This window comes from Periophthalmus magnuspinnatus, chromosome 17, assembly GCF_009829125.3.
Source record: "Periophthalmus magnuspinnatus isolate fPerMag1 chromosome 17, fPerMag1.2.pri, whole genome shotgun sequence".
Lineage (NCBI taxonomy): Eukaryota > Metazoa > Chordata > Actinopteri > Gobiiformes > Gobiidae > Periophthalmus > Periophthalmus magnuspinnatus.
In genome coordinates this window covers 15000581-15024655 of record NC_047142.1, presented here as the reverse complement: position 1 = coordinate 15024655, position 24075 = coordinate 15000581, and the positions used below count along the sequence as shown (strand labels likewise).

Sequence of the window (24075 nt, the reverse complement as noted above, 5' to 3'; positions counted from 1 at the left end):
ACATAACATATTTAGATCACCATGTTACCTTTTATTGTTTTGAAAATAATATATATGCCAAAAACAAAGTATTATCATGTTTAATAAGATTCAGTTTAGGTTTTTGACCCTGAGTTCCCCCTCCCTTTGCTCTCCACAGTAAGTGGAGTAATCGGAGTGCATTTCACTAATGAAACTACTGCACATCACATCAGATTAATGACGTTTTAGTGAACTGTATCTACTTTTGTATATGTTTGTCTTGTGGGAGCATGGGTGACATATGCTGTTGGGTTCGGCATTGGACATAAACGTACTGCTAACTGTAAGGAAGGTTCTGGGAGAGATCGCTAGATGACTCAAACATGCGTGGATGACATATAAAACCTCCTCAGGCATGTTTTTGATGGGGGAATGTAACAACATTTTCAAGTCAATTTTGCATGATACCCCCTCTTTAAAATCAACCATAATTTTTTTCTTCCTAACTATGGATTCTGCCAAAAATAAGTAGCGAATCAACACTATTTTCCAACAAAATTCTAAAATGTGTTCAATAAAAAAGAGCCAGATTTGAGTAAAAATCTGTACTGTAGATTCTGAATTCAGCAATCAGACAGATTGTGCATTGGATTCTGAAAAACACAACAAATTTTCTTTTCACAAATTCCAGCTTATTGGGGCCAAGTTTGAACAAAAATCCGCTATTGAGACACACATTTGAACAAGGCAAAATCAAAGAACATTTCAGTGTATCATGAATTGTTCCTGAATGCTGAAAAATAGGTTTTAGTAAAGAAATATGCGAAATGTGCTACCCCCAGTCACCTAAAAATAGAGAAAAATGGAAGAAAACACAATTATTTTTACTCTAACGCTAGATAGTACACTCCAGGGGGATGGTCTGCTGCAGTTTGGACCATTGATATAATTAGGTTAGGAAACAGGTTATGCTTAAAGCACACTGTTTAACCATGTTACAGTTGTTTCCTCTTCTCATTTACCCTCTCGGACTTACATTTAGAGTGATTCATGCACATTTGAGTAATCTTTATGCTCCTGTATTCAAGATGTCACTGACCCGATGAACCTGCGCTTTCGCTGCCACTGGCACACGCCCACTGCTCTGTACTTACTTCATTCTCCAATTTTATTTTCTTAATCAGTGATATGCGTAGGATTCAGCACGTTCGCATAGTCATTTTAATACATTAATACAAATGGAAAAAAAAATCTGCAGCTGTTGTTGTTGTTGATATTTACACCGAAGTCACCTCCCATCGGGCACCGCAGTTTTCGAACTCAGAAATCAGTGGACTTGTTTCTTTTATTGGATTGTTTTGCATCAATGTTGCGATTTCAAATGTCCACATTATAACATAATGATCCACGGGTGTCATAGATGATAAACACACAGCAGACACAAGCACAATATGTGTTCTTTAAGATAAAGGAACATAAACACATCTGTCACCTACAGCCTAGAAGCCTTGAGCCATAAAATAAAATGTAACTGGTCAAAAGATAAAAAAGTGGGAAAAACATCCATTTATTATTATTATTTATTTATTTTTACTTGCTAACTAGAAGCACTGCTCTGTCTGAAGATCTGTTACTCAAATTAGACTTTAATCTGAGTTTTATTTTAACACAGTCTGACCATAAAACAATGATTTAAGCTCTGTTTGCTAATATGCATTGTGCCTCTATGGTAAGTGCTGAACATTCCTCCATAGACATACATGGAGCACCACCCAGCGTCATGTCACTGTAAAGTACCCATAATTTCCTCCAGCTAAGGTACTCCTGACCAAGACAAGTTCAAGATCTGGAGATGCGTCACATTGCTCCTGACAGGTTTCGCCAGTGGCATTTAACGATGGGTCAAACGCAGAAGAAAATTTTCCCAACTGAGACAATAAAGTGCACATTAACCCTTTATACTCTAAAATGTCTTCTGCAAATTATCACATTGCATTATTGTAACCATGTTTTACTAAAAGTACCTGAAATAATAACATCAAGTCACCGTAAGAGGATTTCAGTGTCTCGGTTTCTTAACCAAGCAGTGCAGTGAATTAAATTGCATTCACTCGGAATAAGATTAAATATATATCTAGCAGGTTGGTACATAATCTTGAGGTGGGTAGTAGTAGTACTTGTAAACTGCATTTACATTTACTTGAGTAGCTTTTTAAAGAAACTGTACTTTTAAGAATACTTTTCTAGCAGCATACCTTTACTCCTACTTGAGTAAAAAAAATTGGTGGCTCCTTCAGGTATAATTTAGCTTGTCTAATTTTTGTGTCTATACTTTTTGCGTCCTTCCAATAACATTCACTTCAAATTATAAATCAGATTCCCAACACACACTTACTACTTACTACATACTCTAGTAGTACTTCTTTACTCTTATATTATTTTCCGCCTTACACATGAGACCTGTTTTCTTTGTTCAAACATTAAAGCCAGTCTAGCTCACAGTCCACATGCTCCGACTCATCTGTTTCTGGTGGGGGGGCCGGCCTCCTGCGGCTCCCCTCTGTGCCCAGCAGAGGGGGCACTCACCTCAGCTCCGCAGCCCTATGGCACCCAGCTGAGATCCAGGAGAACACAAACACAACAGGACGTTTTCTTTTGACTTTCTGAGGGAGCTATGACAGATCGTGTGGAGCGAGTTTGACAAATGCTGTGCTGTGGAGAAGAAAATACTTGGTTGATGCATTTAAACTTAGCCACAGTTGTCACGTTGTGGACAAAATAGACTAGAATAAAAGTATGTTTTTTTTGTTTATTTGATTGTGTTTATTGTAGTGTTGTCACGATACTAAAATTTCAAAGTCGATTTCGATACTAAGGAAGAGACTCAATACACAATACCAATACCACTCTTTCTTTAGACAATAGAATGTGATTTTCAACATTACATCGCTGTACTTTCATTTATATTACCATGTGGAGTTATCTGTGTAATCCCTCAGTCGTCCAGGTGTGTTCTACAGTGGTCCATGGGTGTATACTAGTCTATGTGTCTTATAATTGTTCTGATACACCTCAAGATCATTCTGAAGCTATTCAGGAAAGGTTCATTTTTGTCCTGTGAGTGTGACTTTTTAAATATTGATACTTGTTTAAATGAGTATCTACTTTTGACACTAGTTTTAGTATCAGTTAGTATCTGATTTTTGATACTTTTGATAGTTTGATTGAGTGGCTTGCATCTCCACAAACTTGACTTATTTGCTCTGGAGAAGGGCTTTTTTCTGCTTGTTGCCATGGAAATGTTATTCCTTTGGCTATAATCTTCCACAATATGGCATAAAACCCATCTATTTCCATGGAGAATGTTTCGAAGTATGGTTTTAACTTTCTATTTCCATGGAATCATGCACATTTAAAGCTTCTATATTACACAAAATTCCCACAAAAGACTCTTGTGAGCTTTAAGCCATGTTAGAATGTTTTTACCTCCTCGAAAACATACCTGGAGTTTTGTTTTGTTTCATTCACAAATGTTTGAGTAACCCTTTATTATTAGTCTGTCTACATCTGCAAAGCTCAAAATGCTCTGTTGTGATGTCATGTAGTGGTAGTTTTCAAGTTAACAGTTCCTTTTACATTTAGTTCAGTAGAGATTGGCAATTTCAGGTCTGAAATTATCCACATGATTTTAGTGAAAGGATCTGGTTTTTAAAAACACAGTGGAGCACTTCCTGTATTACCACATGACATCACCAGGTGGAAGAGTGTTCTACAAGATTAGCCCAAACACGCGGTTACACATTATACACAGTGTCCCCTGAACAGCAGCATGAAGAGGTCAGCTGTACTTGGCCAGTCCAATCCTCACATCCAGGTCACTGTAATCCTGCTCTGGCTCCGATCACCCCATAAAAAAGAGGTCTAATCCGGGTTTAAATCCTGGTTTAAATATGCTCCACGCGTCTTTGAGGAAATCACACACTACAGAGGCTCAGAACATGGTAGAAAGAGGCGAGGGGAGATACAGTGCCCTAAGAAAATAAGGAGAGCTGTAAGATTGTCAAAGTAAGTATCAAAAATCAGATAGTAATCGATGCTAAATGTTCTATCAAAACTAGATACTCATTTGAGCAGGTATCAATACTAAAAAGTCACACTCACAGAACAGAAATGAACCTTTCGTGAATAATTGTAAGATAGTATAAGATAAAATATAGAAGTATCATATATCTTGGTACTACTGAGACTTAAGTTCTGTCTGCAGTTTTCTGTAACTTCTTTCAATGGTAAATCTTCTATTCATTTATACACGGTTAATATTTTATGACTTACAATCCCCAAACAACAAGGGACACAGCCATTTCAGTGCAGCCTTTTAACACATAAATAATACATTGCGCAGATTCCTCCTATAGTTACACTGCTGTACTTAAACTCTGTTAGCTCATGTAATACTGCAAACATGACTAACAGATCTGATTACCTAAAATGGCACTAAATATAAACAGTATTTCTAACTGGAAAACATTACAGACATTAGCAACAAGAATGAAAACTGTATAACGCTGTTTTTTCCAAGCCAGACATGCCCAAACTGTACAAACAAGGCCAATTGTTCTTGGTCCTCAAGCTTCCACGTGAATTGGCCAATATTACCTTAAACAGTACTTTTTACTGTATATTTCAGAAAATCTACTTTAACAAGCCCATATCAAATATTTAATGTGTCTCATTAAGGGTATAAGCATGAACAAAGGTCTAGTAGTTCAGTCTAACTTGTAATAATAACGCAGATTTGAAGTATTCATTGGGTGACCCGTCTATGGCCCTCAATCGTTCCTCAGCTTTGTCTGTGTTTTTATATGTGGCCCTTAATGAGAAAAGTTTGGACACCCCTGCACTAAGCTGATGTTTCTGTTTGTCAACTAAATCTATTGAAGTACAGTATTATTACAGAACTGCAGCCACTAAATTGTAGACTGTAGACAAAAAATATGCAGTATGGTACAAAAATCCAGTCTTTGTGATTTGCTAATTGCCATCCATTCAAATTGCAATTTCGATCCCGTCCTGATTAATTTTGCAGCCTCATCACAAATCATGGGACCCCGACAGTTTTGACCCAAATTGCATTGTTCTGATTGTATTCGGTTTTAGCAGCAGAACTGAGCCATTATCTGACCGGGCACAACACACAATACAATTCAATTCAACAAATGCCATGGCATTTAACTACTGATATTTTCCAAGAAGCTCCACTTTCTCCCTCAGTACAACTCTATAATACAGGCTCTCTCAATGATAGCTATTAGAGACAGCAGGAGGGGCAGACAAAGGCAAAGATTTCCACAAACTGTACAACACGTGCCCAAAGCCCACCAAAAAACATCAATTTTGTCGATTTGTACCAGTGGGTATAGCACTCACCGCTTTTTGGGTGTAACTTTTTAAAATTGCACTTTTACTCCAACTTCCTAACACAGTGTAACAGTACTCTTACTTGAGTAAAGGTATTGAGTACTCTTCCCACTGTAAATAAATGACAAATGCATTATATTGAGAAAAGTACATTATTCAAAGTTTTGTCCTTCCAATTACATTCACTTTAAATCATAAATCAGATGTTACGTTCTGACAGTTTATCTTGAGCACTTTCCTCAGATACATTTTAACCACAACTTTGTGCTTCCACTTAAAATGTGCACTATGTAATTTTCTTTGTGGTGGGTCTAGTTGTTGCTGGGTTTCAGATGACATCACAACATTCTATAGGCCAATGTTAATTAATACTGATGGGGGCAGCTAAAATGAAAATTGTTAAAATGCTCAATTATTTTGTAACACAGTGAGTTTTGGGGTTTAGTCAATAATTGAAAATATCAAGTTCAGCAGTTGTGAATTTACCTTTTGGATATTTCATGGCAAAGTACAGTGTGATCTATAGGGAAAACTGCCTCTTGCCCTCCATCTGGGAGTATGTCATCATCACACTGTAGAATGTGGTACACAAGGGGAAACTCTGATAAAGTACACATACATTATTATTTGGCAAATCAAAATTTAAGAAAACACCTTACTTTGTTGAAATTGAGATTAAAGTATCGGAAAAAACTGTTTCTTACATGTAAATTGTGCCCAACTTTTGGCTAGAATTCTCATTACTGTGACGTTATCAACACAGAACGTTATCAATACAGAAAATAAAACTCTCTACTTTTCAATTTTCAACATATTTTTCAACTTTTCTTTGCAAATTGCTTCTTGATTGGTATCATTATATATTAAGTATTATAAAATCAAATTAAGTCAAAATTATACCTGTTGTACGCATTTTAAGTTTCATTTTTAGCAGTATATACTCCTCTACTTGAATAACCGCAAGACAGTGTAATGCGACACTGAGGAACATTTCAGGTCATACAAAAACATCAGGACAAGCAGGAGGCAGCCCCTTTGCCATAAAAGTTACATAGTGCACCTTTATTATTTTGAAGTCTATTTGCCAAAACACATATCCAGGTTGACATCATATGAGATACTTTAAAGTGCATGTGACAAATTATACTTTTATTTTGTTTTGGTGAAGTTTATACTTTAACTTCCTGGTTGAGGAGCAGATATATGTAGCGGCTGTGATGCTTTCATCAGGCTATATACGAACGACATGAGACAGGGTAGAGTCACTTAGCTTTACTCCTGTGACAGACACATAAATACTGTATAAATACTAGGAAAAGTGAAGTAGTTTCAAAATAAAAGGTCAAAATGATCAAACTCACGTAACAGGAAATGGTAATATGTGCATTTTTAAGTCATAGAGGTAATTCTATAACTGTTACCTAGCAACCATAAAGGTATCAAAGCCTAAAAATGGGTTTAAATGTCTTAATGCGTAAATAGTGCCTTTATTTTGAATGTTTATTTTGGTGTTGATGACGTAGGTAGAAGAATTCAGTTTTAGACATCACTGTTACTTCCTGTATTTTTGTGTTTTTCTTATCTTTTCTGCCAGTTAACTACTACTAACTTAAAACTATGATCAACATTTACCACAGGTGCTATCCCAACAAAACCAACTCGTAATCTGAAAAACATGAAAACCTGGCATGTGCACTTTAAGGTTTGGGCAACAAAGTAAAGCTAAAGAAAAGTGGAAAAGTACAAAGTGGTCTGGTCTAAGCAGGGCATTGTTCTTCTGCGAAATGCTGGCTCAGATATCTGCAGGTTATAAATGTGTTTTTAAACTGGGAAAATATATTTGTGGCGTTTTATAACCTAGAAAAGAAGACAAAGAAGAGTCCCTCCAGTGCTGTGCTGAACAAAAAGAGGCTAAACATAATTTTACAAAGTACACACTGTCTAGACTGTCCATTTAAGTATTGTGTTTTAACCTTAACATGAAAACATTTGTGAGGCGGTCTAAGAGTGAAGTGGTGGGAATAATAATATATTCGTCTGACATAATGCTTTTCCGGACACTCAGGGTAGCTATCGGTTCTTAGCATTATTTTCCCAGCTACACAACACATTTTTTTCCATTTATGCAATTTTAAGTTATACAACACAGAAATCAAAAGACAAATGTGTCCAAATGTGGTTAGGCCTGAACTCAGTATTGTATATTAAAGAGGATGTACTACACTTCTATGGCATATTAACTGCTAACATATGTTTTCTTTGTTGGTTTGGTCCGCTAATGAAACTACTGCACATCAAATCAGGTTTGTGAAGTCGTAGTGTATTGTAGAACAGTTTTGTAGAAGAAGCACGTGTGATGTCAGCTTATGGGCGGAGCTTTGGACTGAATCTTACAGCTAACCATAAGGAGGGTTCAAATAGGGTCCAGGGACAGATTGTTAAAATACTCAAATACGCATGGATGACGTAGAAAACCTTGCATGTTTTTGTGTTTTAGCATAATTTCTTCTGTAGACTTTTTCTTTGAAGATAGTAGTTAAGTTTTAGAAAAAGAACAAAATGTGAGAGTAGATTTGTGCGAGCAGAAGCTGAACTATTCTCAAGTCACGGAAATGATTGCCAGTTTTAGTTTTGCATTAATCCTCTTATGGTTTAAAGGTGGTGAGCCAGAGACAACAGAGGAGCATCAACTGGAACCGTAAACAAAACAAACCCAGTGAAGCAAAACGACATGTATTGATAATAATAATAATGCATTGGATTTATATAGTGCCTTTCAAAACACACAAAGCACAATTCATACATTTTCTGCTCCCAGTGTTAAAAATATGTCATCTTAGCTCTGGGCAATATATTGAAAAATGTATAGTATTGTAATTGTTCTGAAGATATACAAAATTACAATATTGAGTATACTGTTAATAAATCTAAATAGGGATATACGATAGCTCTAAAGAAATTCTTGGTCGATTAAAGACATGTTCTGCCGATTGATTCGTCAACTAAAAAGGGGGGCGTGGCAAAAGCTCTCCAAACTATTGCGTATCTCTGTGTATCTGACCCAAACTGCGTGCAAAACTAGAATTACTTATTACTAGAAAAAGTACTACAAAACAATGTATTTATGTAAAGATAGCAAATTATTGGCATGAAATAATAACGGATTTTAACATTTTTGTAAATCCCTAAATTGCCTCAGTGTTTTTTGCTTTTATTTAGAGTAATTCATGCACGTTTGAATAATCTTTACACTGTATTCAAGACGTCACTGCTCCGTTTTCACCGGCACAATAAACACTCACTGCTCTGTACTTGATCTGCAGTTATCCACACGAGGAGTCGACAGCACAGCTTTGTTGTGATGACGTTTATGGTGACGTCAGCTCCCAGTGGGCGCCATAGTTTTCTAATACGGAAGTCAGCTGACTTGTTTCTTTTATTTCTTTCATTTTAGATCAATATTGCGATTAACAATGCCCAAATTATAACATAATGATCCACAGGTGTCACAGATTATAACTATATAGCAGACACAAGCACAAAATGTCTTTAAGTGTTGGACATTTTTAAACCAGACAGACAGATTATGACTGGACACAAACGCCAGAGAAAACTCACAAAAAAACAACTTAAAAGTGAAGTTATTTTGACCCTGTGCAGGAGCAGAAAAATTCAGGCCACAGACAAAAAAGTTATTCTATATGTGCTGAAAAAGCCGTATGTATTTTCTATAATGCTGTACTGAAGCAGCAGCAGGAGGAGCAGGAGTGTGTGAGAGCTGCCAGACCTGCACCCTCACCAGAGTGCACTACCACATTTATCCACTGGGGACAGATGCACAACACTTTTATACTGAAAACTCAAGTGAATATGTACATTTGTGTACTAAAGATGGAAGATCTGTTTTCAAATGTTATGATTATCACTTTATATCATACCAACGTCCTCCTAAAATAATAGTCTATGTCGTTCTTTCACATTTTTTCAGGAAACACAAAAAGCTGTACCAATTAAAAACTGTACAACATGTTTTCATACAAACATAATACTAATAAATGAGAAATGATATTCTAATGTCAATCAACTATGTAACAGAAAACCACAAAATAACGTCAGAATCACTTGTGACTTGAGACATTTCAAATTCTAATATAAACATTAGAGATTTAGCCTGTAACATGTAGCAAAGCATGAATATGTAAGGCTCATTGTACAAATTGTTTTCCAAATGTATTAACTAATAATTCATTTATTAAATTTCAGTTAAATAAACACAGCAGAAAAACTCACACTCAATTTTATCAAGTGCCAAAAGATCAACAACTTGTTGAAAAGGTAAACTGAACAAGGTTTACCCTTACCAATTTTAATATACTTTGGTCACACTCAGTGGGCCGGATTAATAAGCTCAAAGAGCCATGTGTGGCCCCCGGGCCGTAGTTTACCCATGTCTGGTTTAACCAGTGGCACCTTGGTCTCTCACACTTATTTAGCTATATAAATGTGGCCTCCTTGGCACATGTACGGGAACTATAAATGCTTAACGCTACCACCAAAAGTAACACCTTCAAATCTTAACCAAGGTCAAAAACTGAAGCAAATTTACAGAAATGCTACAAGAGAATGATGAAGCGACTGCAAGAAGTTACCAGCCTAACTCCAGTAAAGGCATTCATATGAAACAGGATAACACATATATCAGACATCCTGTTCTCACAATGTTTTAAATAATCTAATGATCCCATTCATCTTATATTGCACTGTGTTGTGTTTACTTTAAAGGTCCAATTTTATGTAAAACCCACTCTTGTGAGCTTTAAGTCATGTTATAATAGATGTTTTGTTCTAAAGTAACTCACAGATTTGGCACCGATGGAAACACACGCAGAAAACGATCACTCCACCACTTTCACCATGAAGCCTTGGTACTTGTACACGTCTGAGGACGACACCCACCTCTATGACGAGGACTTCAGCCTGGAGGCTCTGCTCTGTCCCACACCAACAGGGGACGATAAAGAGCCAGTAGAGACCCAACTGGAGTCTCCTACCATCCAGGACTCCTCAAACCCAGAGGAAAGAGGTCCGGCCCAGGTACCCCTGGACGAGGTACCCCTGGATGAGAGCACTTTGGTCAGGGCACCGTCAAGAGGTGGAGCGAACGAGGGCTGAGCTCACAAATCAGGTCCAAATGAACCAATCACTGGACCACAGGCTCAAGACTCAGGAGGGGATTGACCAAGAGAAAAATATGGAGATCCAAAACCTCACTGATGCCCTCCAAAAGAAAGACAAAGAACATGACACTGCAACATCTGACTAAGGTACATCGTGAGAGCAGATGCCTGCACCTCAAGACAATGCAGGAGCTTGTGGGGGGGAAACAGGAGCTTCACAAGATCAAAAATGTCACAGCAAAAACAAACGTGACACTTAGAGTTGCAAAACGTCACTGCTTTGCTCCAAGAGAAAGAGAAGGAGATGGTTTCCCACATCAGTGCCCATAAACAGCTGAGAAACCTGTACATCAGCGCAGGACGGGAGAACATGCGGCTGAAACAGAAGCTTTGCAATGCCAAAAACTTTACTGCAAAAATGGAGTTGGAGCTGCAAAACGTCAAGGACAAGCTCCAGAAGAAAGAGAAAGAGCTGGATAGTTATTCATGTTTTATTGTTTTACAGTCCAATCCTGACTTACATGTTATCGTATAACTGTTATCACTGTTATGAAGGATACTGGTGAATTCTGAAGAAAAAGTAAAAATCCAAAAAATAGTCAAGTAAAAGTATTAAAGCACCTATTTAAAAGTGTATTTAAAGAGTGAAAAGTAAAAGTGTTTAGCGGTTTTCAGATTTTGAGATCTTATAAAGCAGGGGTTCCCAAACTCTTCACCAAGGGCCATATCTTGAAAAATATTTAACACGAGACAGGCCTCTACTCTGACAATATTTAAATCCAGAATCTGTTTAGCTGTGCATATGACTGTGCATATGACATCTTTTAATGTTTATTTATGATGATTATTTATGTTATGACTTGTTGTATTGTGATTTTAATGTCTTTCTTCTGTGTAAGAATTGTGCTGTACAAATAATCTTGCCTTGCCTATATAGCGCCAAATGTGTCTTGCAAAAAATGACTTAGACCATTATTTTAGGAGGGTGTCATTATCCTGTGACAGCAAAGCTCCACTCTGGCCTCTGAAAGTTATGACAAGCGCTTACAAACTCATCGTGGTGAATAAGTAGGACGAGTGTAAGGTAAATGAGGAATAACTTTGGATCACTGCTAACCATCTAAAATGAACAAGTTCTGTTTGTCACGTTTTAAGACAGTAAAAATCAGGTACAGCGCCTTTAAGATTCTCAATTCAAATCCTCTGAGTTGTACACGCTCCTTTTGACAGTGCTCTTTCAGCGTATCTGCAGAATCCATTGACACCCTGCTCTCCTCCTCACCTCGAGCTCTGCCTATAGAGGTCTCTGTGCGGTGATTATGGTGCAGGAGGATTAATTTATGTAAAGTACGGCCCCAAGCGCACATCAGCTCTGCTCCAGGAGGAGTTCTGAGATGCTCACTAAATTCAATTTCACCAAGACAAGGTCAGATCCTATACGCTTCCATCCAGCTGCTCAGAAATAAGGAAGAACAGTGCTCAAAAACACTGGAAAACTACCAGGGTATATACAACTTAAAGAAGAATTTTTTTGAGAAACTTTTAAACAACTAACTGGCTTGATGAATACAAAAATAAGTTGTGCAAATATAGATACAAAAAAAGATGCATAAAGAACAGACCTCCACCAAGGCACCAACCATGAATCTGAGAGATGAGCGGAAATAAATTGTACTTTCTTGAACAACATTGCATTTAAAGTCCAGGCTTTACACTTCTATATGCTATTAATTGCTAACACATAACATTTAGGTGGGTTTTAGATGACATCGCAACATTCAATAGGCCATACAGAGCCGTTTTGAAGCTTCACAGAGAATCGGTGCAGTGTTGACTTGTTGTTGCACACGATCATTGACCATTTTACACTAATCAACCTACTTAATGCAATATTTTAGCAGCGAAACTTTTCCAAAATTCTTCATTGAAAGGAACGGGATCCCCACTTAACCAGAAGTGAACTACCACAAAGAAAGCGCGGTTTACAGAAAAAGTGGGCGGGGCGGAATAAGGTCAATAGAAAAGATTAAGTTCAACATTCGTGCATTTAGCATCTTCACACTGTAGAATCTGAAAACCACCTACTTCGATCACCATGTTACCTTTTAGTGTTTGAAAATGCTATATTCACAAAAAATAAGGTATAACATGTTTAATAAATTTCACAATCATCACAATTGCATCAGGTTTGTGAAGTTGTAGTGTACTGTGTTGTATCCTGCTTTTGTATATACTTATGGAAAATTGACGCGTGGGAGAGTGGGTGATGTAGGCTTGTGGGCTGAGGTTGCACAGAATCGTAAAGCTGACCATAAGGAGGGTTCAAATAGGGCCTGGGATATATTGCTAGATTACTCAAACATGCAGGGATGACAGGTAAAACCTCTTCAGGCATGTTTTTGATGAGGTAACAACGTAATAACATGGTAGATAGCTCCAAAAAGTCTATTTTACCAAGACATTTACAAGTTTGTTTTAACATATTGTCTGCATATCGTCATGGAGATCATGCAAAAGAAAAATACCGCTCACATTTTAATCTAATCCATACATACACAGTGGAGAGTAGTCCCAGCGTGGCTCAGCTCCATAAACTATCGCAGCAGCAGCACCTCATCCTCAGACACATGTTTGAACTGGTAAATCCGCAGGTCATTCAGGGGGTCAAAGGGCACCAACTCAGCCATCAGAGAGACTGGGCCAGATCCAGGTCCAAACCAGGTCCTAATCCAGAGAGAAGATCAAGTCTATAGCCGAGAGTGTAGGGTTCAAGTCCAGAGTCAAGTCCAGGATAGAGACTAGGCTCTGACCTGCTGATTGATTTTTTTTACTTAAAAGAGAAAACTATTACGTATTAGAGGTGCTCCAATCAATTAGCCAAAATCAACGTGCAAAAACGAGCAAAAATAACGTGATAGGTGATCAGCAAAATTGGCCAATCATCCACATAAGTGAATGATGTGTAGCTAGAGGCACATTATTGTCTTAAATTGCCAACTATGCATGCTATAACTGAGATTTTTGTCAGATTTCATATAATCAGAAGCCTATACATTTTTTTAAATAATATAATAGTTTGTATCACTATATCAAAGTCCATGTGATCAGTATCGGCCTCTCAAAAATCCTGATCAGAGCACCTCTATTTCGTAACTCTATGTATCTGACCCAAACTGCCCTCACAAGACTACACCTGCACACGAGTTCATGCAAAAACAACTATTTATGCAAAAAAAAAGTACTAGGAAACAATGTATTTATATAAATGCTGATTAAACTTGGGAATCGTTTAATTGGTAATTATATTGTAGACTTCCCAAGATATCAGTTAATGGATCAATATTAAAACATTATTGACATCAACCTGCTTTTTTTATATTCCAGAAAAATAAATCATTATGTTATCGTATCGTAATTATTAGCACATATATTGCATATTGGTATCGGCTCAAAGAAAGCGTTAAGGTTCGGCATAGGAGTTCAAGTTTAGATTCAAGTCCAAAGTCTTTAGTCCAATTAGTCCAGTCCTACCAGAGAGAGTGCTATAGGGAAAGAAACGGGCTGCATAATTTTGGAAAATGTGCTACTTTTCCTGACAAGAATTCCCATCAGATTTGCAATTTATGTTTTAATAGTGAGATTCTGTACAAAGATCCCATTTAAACACATGGACTGATATATCAAGACAAGAATCTCATGTATTTTGTAGAGCTCTGAACTACAGAGTTAGTAGGTTTTATACAGTTTAAGACAGGATATTTTGTTCTTTTGGAGAGAAAATAATGTTGCTTAAATCGTAGTTAAATTTGCTAGTTATGACCATTAAAAGTATAAGTGATAGATAAGTGATAAAGATGAAATATCTCGCAGTAACAGTTAAAAGTGCTAAAGATTCTACAGTTCAGTCGTCAGAATCCAGAGTCTATATCCCAAGAGCCCAAGTCCAGAATCTCAACCAGGTCCTTGTTTAGATCCCAAAGTCCGATCGCACAGTCCGTGGTCTAGACTCCAGGCTCTGAGTCCTGCAGCGCGAGAGTCCATCTGAAGAGTCTGGTCCTAATCCAGTCTAATCCCGGTGAGAGTCTTAATCCCACAGACCTGAACGTGAGCGGAGAGGTCAGGCTCACAGCCAATTATACCCACACACACAGACACATGCACATACACACACACTCACACGGTTGCCCTGGGGCAGAGGGAGAGAGGAGTGGCTGCCGATCTGCAGCTGGAACACATGGAAATATTTGTTCTTTAAATAAGTGCCCTGGTAAACAATGGAAATGTCGATCCTAAGGGCCATTGTGAGCGGTGGACACCTGAGTTGTGCTGTTTGTGAAGCTTGTGGGGCATTAAAACAGGAACTTGTGGAGGCACTTTTCGTTTACTCTGGTTCTCAATAATAGAAAATTTTATCAAGCTGTTGTTTCCCTATTTATCGGCCCAGCCTAAACTACAGGGAGAAGACAAGAGACAGAGTCTCCCTGCACTTGATATGAACTTAAATACAAGTCCAATGCAATTACACATGTCAATAAAGGCAAAATATTAACAAAAGGACACTTAAACCATGAGATTACAATAGATGACTGGCCTCTTCCCAATACTAGATTTACAAAGGGAAGAGGCAGTGGCCAAACCCCAAATTTATACCAAGGGCAAGGCAAAGGTCATACAAAGAAGGAACAAAAAAAGAAGAATCACCTGAAGGACTAAGGCTGCACAGTAAATCAAACACCAGGTATGAACGAAAGGACTATTTTATGTAATCATATAAATATTATATGAACTGATTACACTTGGCAATATCTTAAAAAGCACAATATACATAGACATATTTCTTAAAGCAGAAGTAACTTTCAGCAATAGTGCTCCCCCTGCAGCTCCATTATGAGAATACACTATCAGGGAACAGACCCAAAACGGTTTTGTTTGTTTTTTTCCTCTTCTTTTTTATTGAAATAAGACAATATAATCACATAAAAATACAAAATGCTGCCAATTATTTAAAAAAGAGCCAGGTTTTCTCAAGAGAACTCGTCGGGTCGTGATGGCCATATTGCAAGACTGGTTTTCCACACTGAGACAGAGAGAAGCAACATACTCTTCAAACACTCCAAAAATACATGTTTAACCAACACAGGAACTTACAAAGACTTTTAATGAAGTAAAAATGTTACTTAGGTTGGCTTTATTATGAAGAACCAATAGAAATAAAAATGGTAATAATGACAGAAGAAAAAACCTCTAAAATAACTAAAAACGCTAAGATAGCGCTAATGAGGCTAACTGTAATCAAGTTTAGTATGGCCCCAGTTCAATTCTGTTGAAAAGAGGTGGGACGCAAAGCAGACAAATAGAGTGCTTTGATTTTAAAGAAGATATATTGTCCTTGTCTCTGCTACGTACATACAAGACACCCTTGAATCATTATGTTTTAATTTGGACTCTCTAAATACAACTTTGAGAGAGTAAATGAGAAGGGGAGAAGGTTAAAAGCTCTAAAAAAAAGTCGATTTGGCAGAATAGGTCCACACTAAAGCTTTCCTCAGACATTGTGCAAACACTAATACTAATCCATGCTGACTGTTGACAAGAGAACAGGAGTCACTGTGTCACATGTCAAACATCTGAAGTGTATAGACCTGTGGGTTTGGTTTTCAGCTGCACAGCGCCACTGTGAGGCTGATCGCAGGCACAGCACACACTCTACAGGCAGCTATGGATTAAAAAATATTATAGTAAATATTAATATAATGGTATATCAAAATTTTTTTGAAGATATTTCGAGTTTTGCAGTGACATTAATACTAACAACAACTTTCATGCTAACAATGCACTTCCTGTTTATCAGACAAAATGCTTCAAAACACTTTATAATTAGATACACACAGTCCCTATACATTTCATAAATCAAACCTAGGAGCTACAATGCCAACATCTTCTCATTGTTTTTGAGCACAAAGACTGCATTGTTCAGGCTAATACAATAAAACAAACATACCTCCTGTAATTATAAACCCAATGCGTTTAATTAAAACCAGGAAAATAATCACAACTCACAGTGCGGTTGCTGCTGTGAAATTAACTCAAGTCTAAAATTTCACACAACAGCCCTTCTGCCATTTGCTCTCTTAATTAAAACCTCACAGCGGTATTGACCACAGACTAGTTCCTATAGGGGAAAACTGTACCAGAGGTTTCCTGAGGGAGGATGTTACTGTAAAACGTTTGACTGCCCCCTGTGGACTGGAGAAGGGCTTAATAATGGAGGTTATGACCCCGAGTTTGCCCTTCGCAGCGTCTCATCTAATCCTGCTGACTGCGCACCAATTACACTGTGACACTGCACTTGGGGTCGGTCATTTGAGGTATTGTATGACATTTTCTTAGCTTGAGTTCAAATTTAAAGCTGCACTGTGCAACTTTTCTAGTAAGTTTTCTTGGGAGTTTCAAGGCATGTTATAATGCTGGTACCGCCTTATAAACATACCTGCCATTTATTTCCTTCACATGTTTGAGTAACCTTTTATTAGTACTTTGTCTGCATCTCCAAAGCCCAAAATGCTCTGTTCCACCTTGTGATGTCATATAGTGGCAGTTTTCAAGTTAACAGCTACTTTTTACCTTTTGGTCAGGACAGATTGGCAATTCCAGGAATGAAATTATCCAAATGATCCTAGTGAAGGTGTATGGAGTTTAAAAACACAGTGGAGCACTTCCTGTATTACCACGTGACATCACAAAGCCTAAATATGCAGGTTTGTGCGTTAAACATGTGTGAATGAAACAAGACACAGCTCCAGGTCTGTTTGTGATGAGGAAACAGCATTATAACCTAGCTAAAAGAGTCAGTAATACCCAATTACTCAGTGACTCTCTGCTAAAGCGTTTGTCCATTTAAAATATACATTCACATAAACAGGTGTCTAATTATTTCAAGTGAACAACTGTTCATTCAAGAACATGGTAAAGCACAATCTAATCTTAAGAAAGAGGTTCGATCCACAGGCAGGGGAATGCATTAGGACAATGAGAATCTTACAATAAAACAACGTAACTGTGTGAGCTGACAGATACAAGATACAGTAATATGATAAAACATCGAAAACACAACAGACCTTAATGGGAAGAATGGCATTAAATCTGACTGGACAAGCACTTTATTTAATTACTAGGCCTGTAGTCGACTAAACAAATTCTCTTTCAACTAAAGACATGTCCTCCCACTCGATAACTCAACATGGCAAAAAATGTATTTGACCGAAACTGCACTCACAAGACTACACCTGCTCAGGTTCAAGCTACAACTATTCATACAGACAGGACTAGGAAACAATGTGTTCATATAGATAGATAAAACTTGTGAAACATGAGTTTAATCTGCCTTTTTACTGGGTTTGGTCAAAAAATCAATTCACTTTATTAAGTGAATTTTAAGTTCAAAACCATTTGTTTGGAAGAAAGAAATTAAATTTTATTTCTCCCACTTTCTTGCATTGGAAATACAGTGTTCTATGGACCACACCATACATGGCCCACTCTCACACCTGCACAACTGCACCGAGCCATAGCCCAGCGACGTCATCACATGTTTGTTTGCATGTCACGCAGAAGTACTAACGCTTTAGCAGAAAAAAAGTCCACATGCCTAAAATATCTTTTAAACAGTGAGGCAGATATGAGTCTTACTGTGATACACTCCTCTGTGATTTTATGGATTGAACAACAGTGTGGAGCAGTGAGGGCAACAAGAGAAGAGGCTTCAAAACTTCTATCTGCCCACAGTCCTTACTGAAGGTGAGCACGGATTCCCTGAGTTTTGGAGCAGAGTTCATTCATTTTTTCCTCTTATCCTCTATCCTTTCCACACACAAGACAGGGCTCGTAAACATAAATCACGTGTGTGCACGTTCATGAACAACCGTGCCATGCTTTGCAGGCCAAGTCCCAACCAGGCCAAGTTCCACTTGCACCGGACAAAAGTACTTTGTTTAGGAGCTAACCCTGCTTGGGCACAGTTCAACTGGGTTAGTGTGAGAGCACCCTTAGAAGTGATGTGCTCGTTGTGTTTGTTTGTAACTCTCAGAGAAAAGCAGAGGAGTTTAGCACAGGACCAACTTTGAAATTAGTGAAGTCAAAATTCCCCACATCAGCTACGACTTTACTGTAACCAACACTGTGCTGAGGAATTTCTAATAGTAAAAATCTTTAAAATATTAAATAACAGAGAAGTTGTCTTGAATCAAAAAGTCTGGTTTACTGAATAAATTGTGCACAATCGTCAAAGAGCTGTTGTCCCTAATAGTGTCATCTCGCCCTCAGCTGACAAATGAAAATACATACAGTGTATTTATACCATCAATTAATCATACCTGTTTAGTCTAGTCAAAGTGACTGGAGGCCGCCAGACGCACACACAAGAGATACACCTGTGCATAACAACAGATGGTACTACGAAGGTTAGGTTAAAAAGGTCCATAACAATTCAAGTAAAGATTTAAGGTAAAGAAAGCCATAACGACTGTTATAGTTAGTTTTATCTCACTGATAAAATGGAGATTGATTTCCCTCAATCGTCAGTGAGTTAAATATCATCACTTCTCAATACAACACTGAAGTAACATCACATTCTTTAGCTGCTTTTACTTAAAAGGAGCTTACTATTTACTTGCACTACAACTTTAATTTAAACAATTATATATCTTTCTGACATATTTCTGTAGTTTGCAGAACATTTTTATGAAAAATCCAATCAAAAATCAAATTGAAAGGCAAAATCGCCCCGTCTTACTTTTTACATATAAATACCAAAAAATACTATACCATTAAATCATAGTACTTTCTTTTATATTACTTGGGGATTACGTGGAGTTATATCTGTGTAATCCCTCAGTCGTCTAGGTGAGCTCCACAGTGGTCCATGGGTCTATACTAGTCTGTGTGTCTTGTACTTGTTCTGATACAGCTCATTATCATTCTAAAGCTGTTCAGGAAAGGTTCATTTCTATCTTGTAAATGGTACTTTTTTAGTAATGATATCTGCTCAAATGAGTATCTAGTTTCAATGCTAGTTTTCCTATCAATCTGATTTTTGATACCCAATGTGTGCACAAAATAATTCCAACTACTACTAATACTAATACTACTACTACTACTACTATTAGCTGGCTCCAAAGAAAAGGCATCCAGACAAAACCTAGAACAGGTAGAATGACAACTACTACTGCCACTGCTAAATAAAGAAAATCAAGAGAAGAAAGTCAAATTTGGGACAATTGAAACTTTCCAGGACAAGTCTGCGTTCCCTGCAGCAATTCTCAAACTTCCTCAAAAGCGTCTCCTTCTGCTTTGACTCAAACTGAGAAAGAGAACAAGGATTTCAGAAAATCCTTCAACTTTCGCCCCAAAAAGAACAGAAAACCCCAGGAGTGCGCAGGGGGGAGTGTGATGGGTAACAATGTCAATTTAACAGACTTATGCAACAATCTCTCTGCCTCTTTCCTAAACTCAACCAGGGCGCGTTTCTATGGAGACACCACCACGCGGGATGATCAAGTGTCAATCCTCAAATACTCCAATCTGGGACATGTGCTCTGCTCCCTGTGGCTTTTCCCAACATCTTTAAACTCAAAAAAAAAAAAATCCAAAAGTCTGAAAAAGAATGGTTCCATTTTATTCTGCTGTGCTGTCAGTACTGAACCATGTCATCATGATTTTATCTCTCAAAAGCATATCTGGAGTTGTGTCAGGTTTTATTCATATGTTTTGGTAATCATTCATATTTAGTCAGTATTAGGGTTGTCAAAAGTATCAAAAATCTCATTTGAGTATTTGAGCAGGTATTTATACTAAAAAAGTCACATTCAAAGGACAGATATGAACCTTTCTTGAATATCTTTGAATGAGCTTGAGCTGAATCAGAACAAGTACAAGGCCACATAGACTAGTATACACATGGACCACTATGGAACCTACGTTAGAAAGAAGATATATTCTAAGCATTCTAAGCAGGGATTCACAGACTTCCCCCACCCCAGACAATTCCTCCAGCTCCTCTGGAGGACATAGACGTTCAGGAGGGATCCTGAACAGATGCCCAAGCCACTTCAGCTGGCTCCTCTCGACATGGTGGAGCAGCGGCTCTACTCCAAGCTCCAGCTATGTGACTGAACTCCTCACCTTACCTCTAAGGGTCCGCCCAGTCACCCTGCGGAGGAAACTTATTTCGACCACTTGTATCCATGAACTTGTCCTTTTGGTCATTAGCCAAAGCTCATGACCATAGATGAGAGTAGGAATGTAGACTGACCAGAAGTCAAGAGCTTTGCCTTTCAACTTGGCTCCTGCTTTAACAAAACAGTCTGATACAGCGACCCCATCACTGCAGTCAATCCGCCTTTCAATCTCACGCTCCATCCTTCCCTCACTCATGAACAAGACCTGGAGATACTTGAACTCCTCCACTTGAGGCAAGGCCTCTCCACCCACCCAGAGAGAGCGCCACCTTTTTCTGGTCATGAACCATGGCCTCAGATTTGGAGGAGCTGCTTCCGCTTCACACTTGGCTGCAAACCGCCCCAGTGCCTGCTGCAGGTCCTGGCTTGATGAAGCCATCAGGACAACATCACCTGCAAACAGCAGAGATCAGATCCTGTGGTTCCCGAATCGGACTTCCTCCGGCCCCTGGCTGTGCCTAGAAATTCTGTCCATAAATATAATGAACAGAACCGGTAACAAAGTGCAGCCCTGACAGACTCCAATGTGTACTGGGACTGCCCTTGGCAAAGGGCCCTGGATCCCGTACTCCCAGAGCACCCTCCAGAGGACACCATGAGGGACAGGGTCCCTGGAATAGACTTGGGAGGCTGAGGAGTGTCAGTCCCCTGTAATTGTAACACAGCCTCCGGACCCAAGGGACAGGAGACTGTCCGTGTATGGATGTTTAGGGGAGGTTTCCCTATAGTCTGAGCCGCTCTGAGAGTCAAAACTGGGCTCCGAGGTAAAGCAATCAACACAATGCTACTCAATAAAGCACTTACATTTTGTGTAAATAGCTGTCTCCTTCACGCACCAAGTTCAAACATGAATAAATAATATTGGCCAGGACACTCTTGGAAAAGAGATTTTTAATCTCAGTGAAGTTGTCCTGTTTGTTTTTTTATTTAAATAGCTGACACACATAAGCAGAAATTATGATGATTAACACTGCAGGCAAAACAAATAGTTCCTGTGCTGCAGCACTAATAACTCATGATGCTCAACATTTGGCAAATAAAACGTGATGGTTTGTTTTACTCTATCAGAGCACATGGATATTATTGATAAATGCCAGCACATCATTTTCATTTTTCTTTTATTTACAGTTGAATGGCCAGTAATGAATGGCCAGGATTTCCAAAGTCTAACGGCCAACATGACAAGCAAAGAAAAGTCTAGTGTAATCTCTGACATGGACACAGATATAAGGCCACATGGTAATATAAAAGAAAGTACTATGATGTAATGTTGAAAATCACATTCTATTGCCTAAATACTTTTATATCACCGCTGTATCAGAATCTGTATTGAGTATCGAATCTATTCCTTAGTATCGGACTTCCTTTTAGTATCGGGGCAACACTAGTCTGAACTTGTCGCAGACTGAGAAGCACTGCCCCCACTCTGACAAAAGGAAACATGACCCTGATCCCCCTAACAGTTTGTGTTCACAGGAGTTATTCATGGATGAGCTGATGGCAATTCAAATATGCTCTGACAAAAGCCTTCTCTCCACAGAACTGACGCATTTACATTGTCTCTAGAGGGTAACACAGTGTCCCACATGAAATGAATGAGATCAGTGCCACTACAGTATAACAGATGTGAAGAAGGGTATTTGAATTGGTCTAGAAAATAACACAATTACACTACCACCCAATAGTTTGGACACTCTTTTTCATCTGTTTCTTCTTTATTTCCATGATTATTTACATTGTAGATTATCACTGAAGGCATTAAAACTACAAATTAACACATGTGGAATGTAGTAAACGAAAATAAGCTCAAAATAAGTAAAAAGTTGTTGAAAAGTTTATGTTTTTTATTATTATATTAATCACCCTTTGCTTTGGACCTTGATTTGCCCTTTTGGCATTCCTTGACTCTGACAAGGCACAACTGTGAAGTGAAAACCATTTCAGGGACTTCATCATGAAGTTTGTTTGAGAGGCCAAGGGTTTGCAGCTCTGTCAACAAAGCAAAGAGTGGAATTTGAATATAAACTATAAAAATATATTTAGTTGAGTTATTGAACTTTTTTCTTTACTACATAATTCCATATATCTTGCATGATATATTTGTTGTCTTCCTTTTGTTTATAAAATGTAGACAGTAGTAAACATAAACTCATAAAAAACACTGAATGAGAGGCTGTGGCCAAACTTTTGACTAGTAGTGTATATTTTCCTTGTATATTTTTAGTGTAAGATTTTCCTAAAAAAACAAGTTGTGTAGGTTTTTCTGATGAAACTTATAATTTTACTTCCTGGTTTGACATGGATATGTAGATAATTCCAGTTAAGTTATGCAATAGTTATGATTAGATAAATAAAAGTAAATGACAACATCTTAATTTTGTTATATCAATGTTTCTCTGTGACAAAAATAACTCCCTTGAGCATAAATTGTCTCAGCATTTTGATGTAATTTTCAGTGTTTTTTGTACTTTTCTTCACAATTTTTTCTCCCACATATTGCCACTTGATGTAAAACTATGATAAATATTTGCCACAGTTACTATTCGACCAAACCAAGTCAGAATGAGAAAAACATGAATGTCATTTGCACTTTAAGAAAAGCAGTTCAAACATAACCTCACATTAACACATACCTAGCATTATTGACGTTTTCAGAATTTTTCAGAGGTGAACAACTCACACACTAACGACGCATCAGCCTTACTTCCTGGTTTGCAGCTGATAAAAACATTATAATCAGATCCAGACAGCATACAGTGGTCTCATTTTGACCCTTTTAGTGTATATATCTGTTAGTGTTGTCACAATACTAACATTTCAAACCTTTATTTTGATACTAAGGAATTGACTCAATACTAGATTGAAGATAAAAACAGCATTAAGTAAAGACAATGTAATTTTCAACACAAAATAATTGTACTTCCTTATGTTACCATGAGGTCTTATATTCGATCTTATAAAGCTCAAAGACATACTAACACTGTTCAGGAAAGCTCAAATTGTGTCCTGTCTATGTGATTTTTGGCAATTTCTATACTTCAAATGAGTATCTAGTTTGTATATTAGAGTATCTGATTGTATACACATCCACATAATTTATGCAATATCATCTAAGTACATTTGTTGGTACACCAAGTACCAACAAATGTTTTTGCTGTAACACCTCACTGAGACTACACCCAGTTAATCTGTGACTCCAGCATCAGACCGGTTTTGTTGTGGCATTACACTAACATGTGCTGTTGCAGTCACCGCCTTTGAAGGCTGCACACACAAGATCAATT

The 24075-nt window shown here is 37.8% G+C and overlaps 1 protein-coding gene across 1 annotated transcript in view; it reads right to left on the bottom strand.

Moving 5' to 3' along the window:
- The window catches only part of st6galnac3 (ST6 (alpha-N-acetyl-neuraminyl-2,3-beta-galactosyl-1,3)-N-acetylgalactosaminide alpha-2,6-sialyltransferase 3), a 136742-nt gene that overhangs the window by 110301 nt on the left and 2366 nt on the right, over positions 1–24075 (bottom strand). The window lies entirely within an intron of this gene.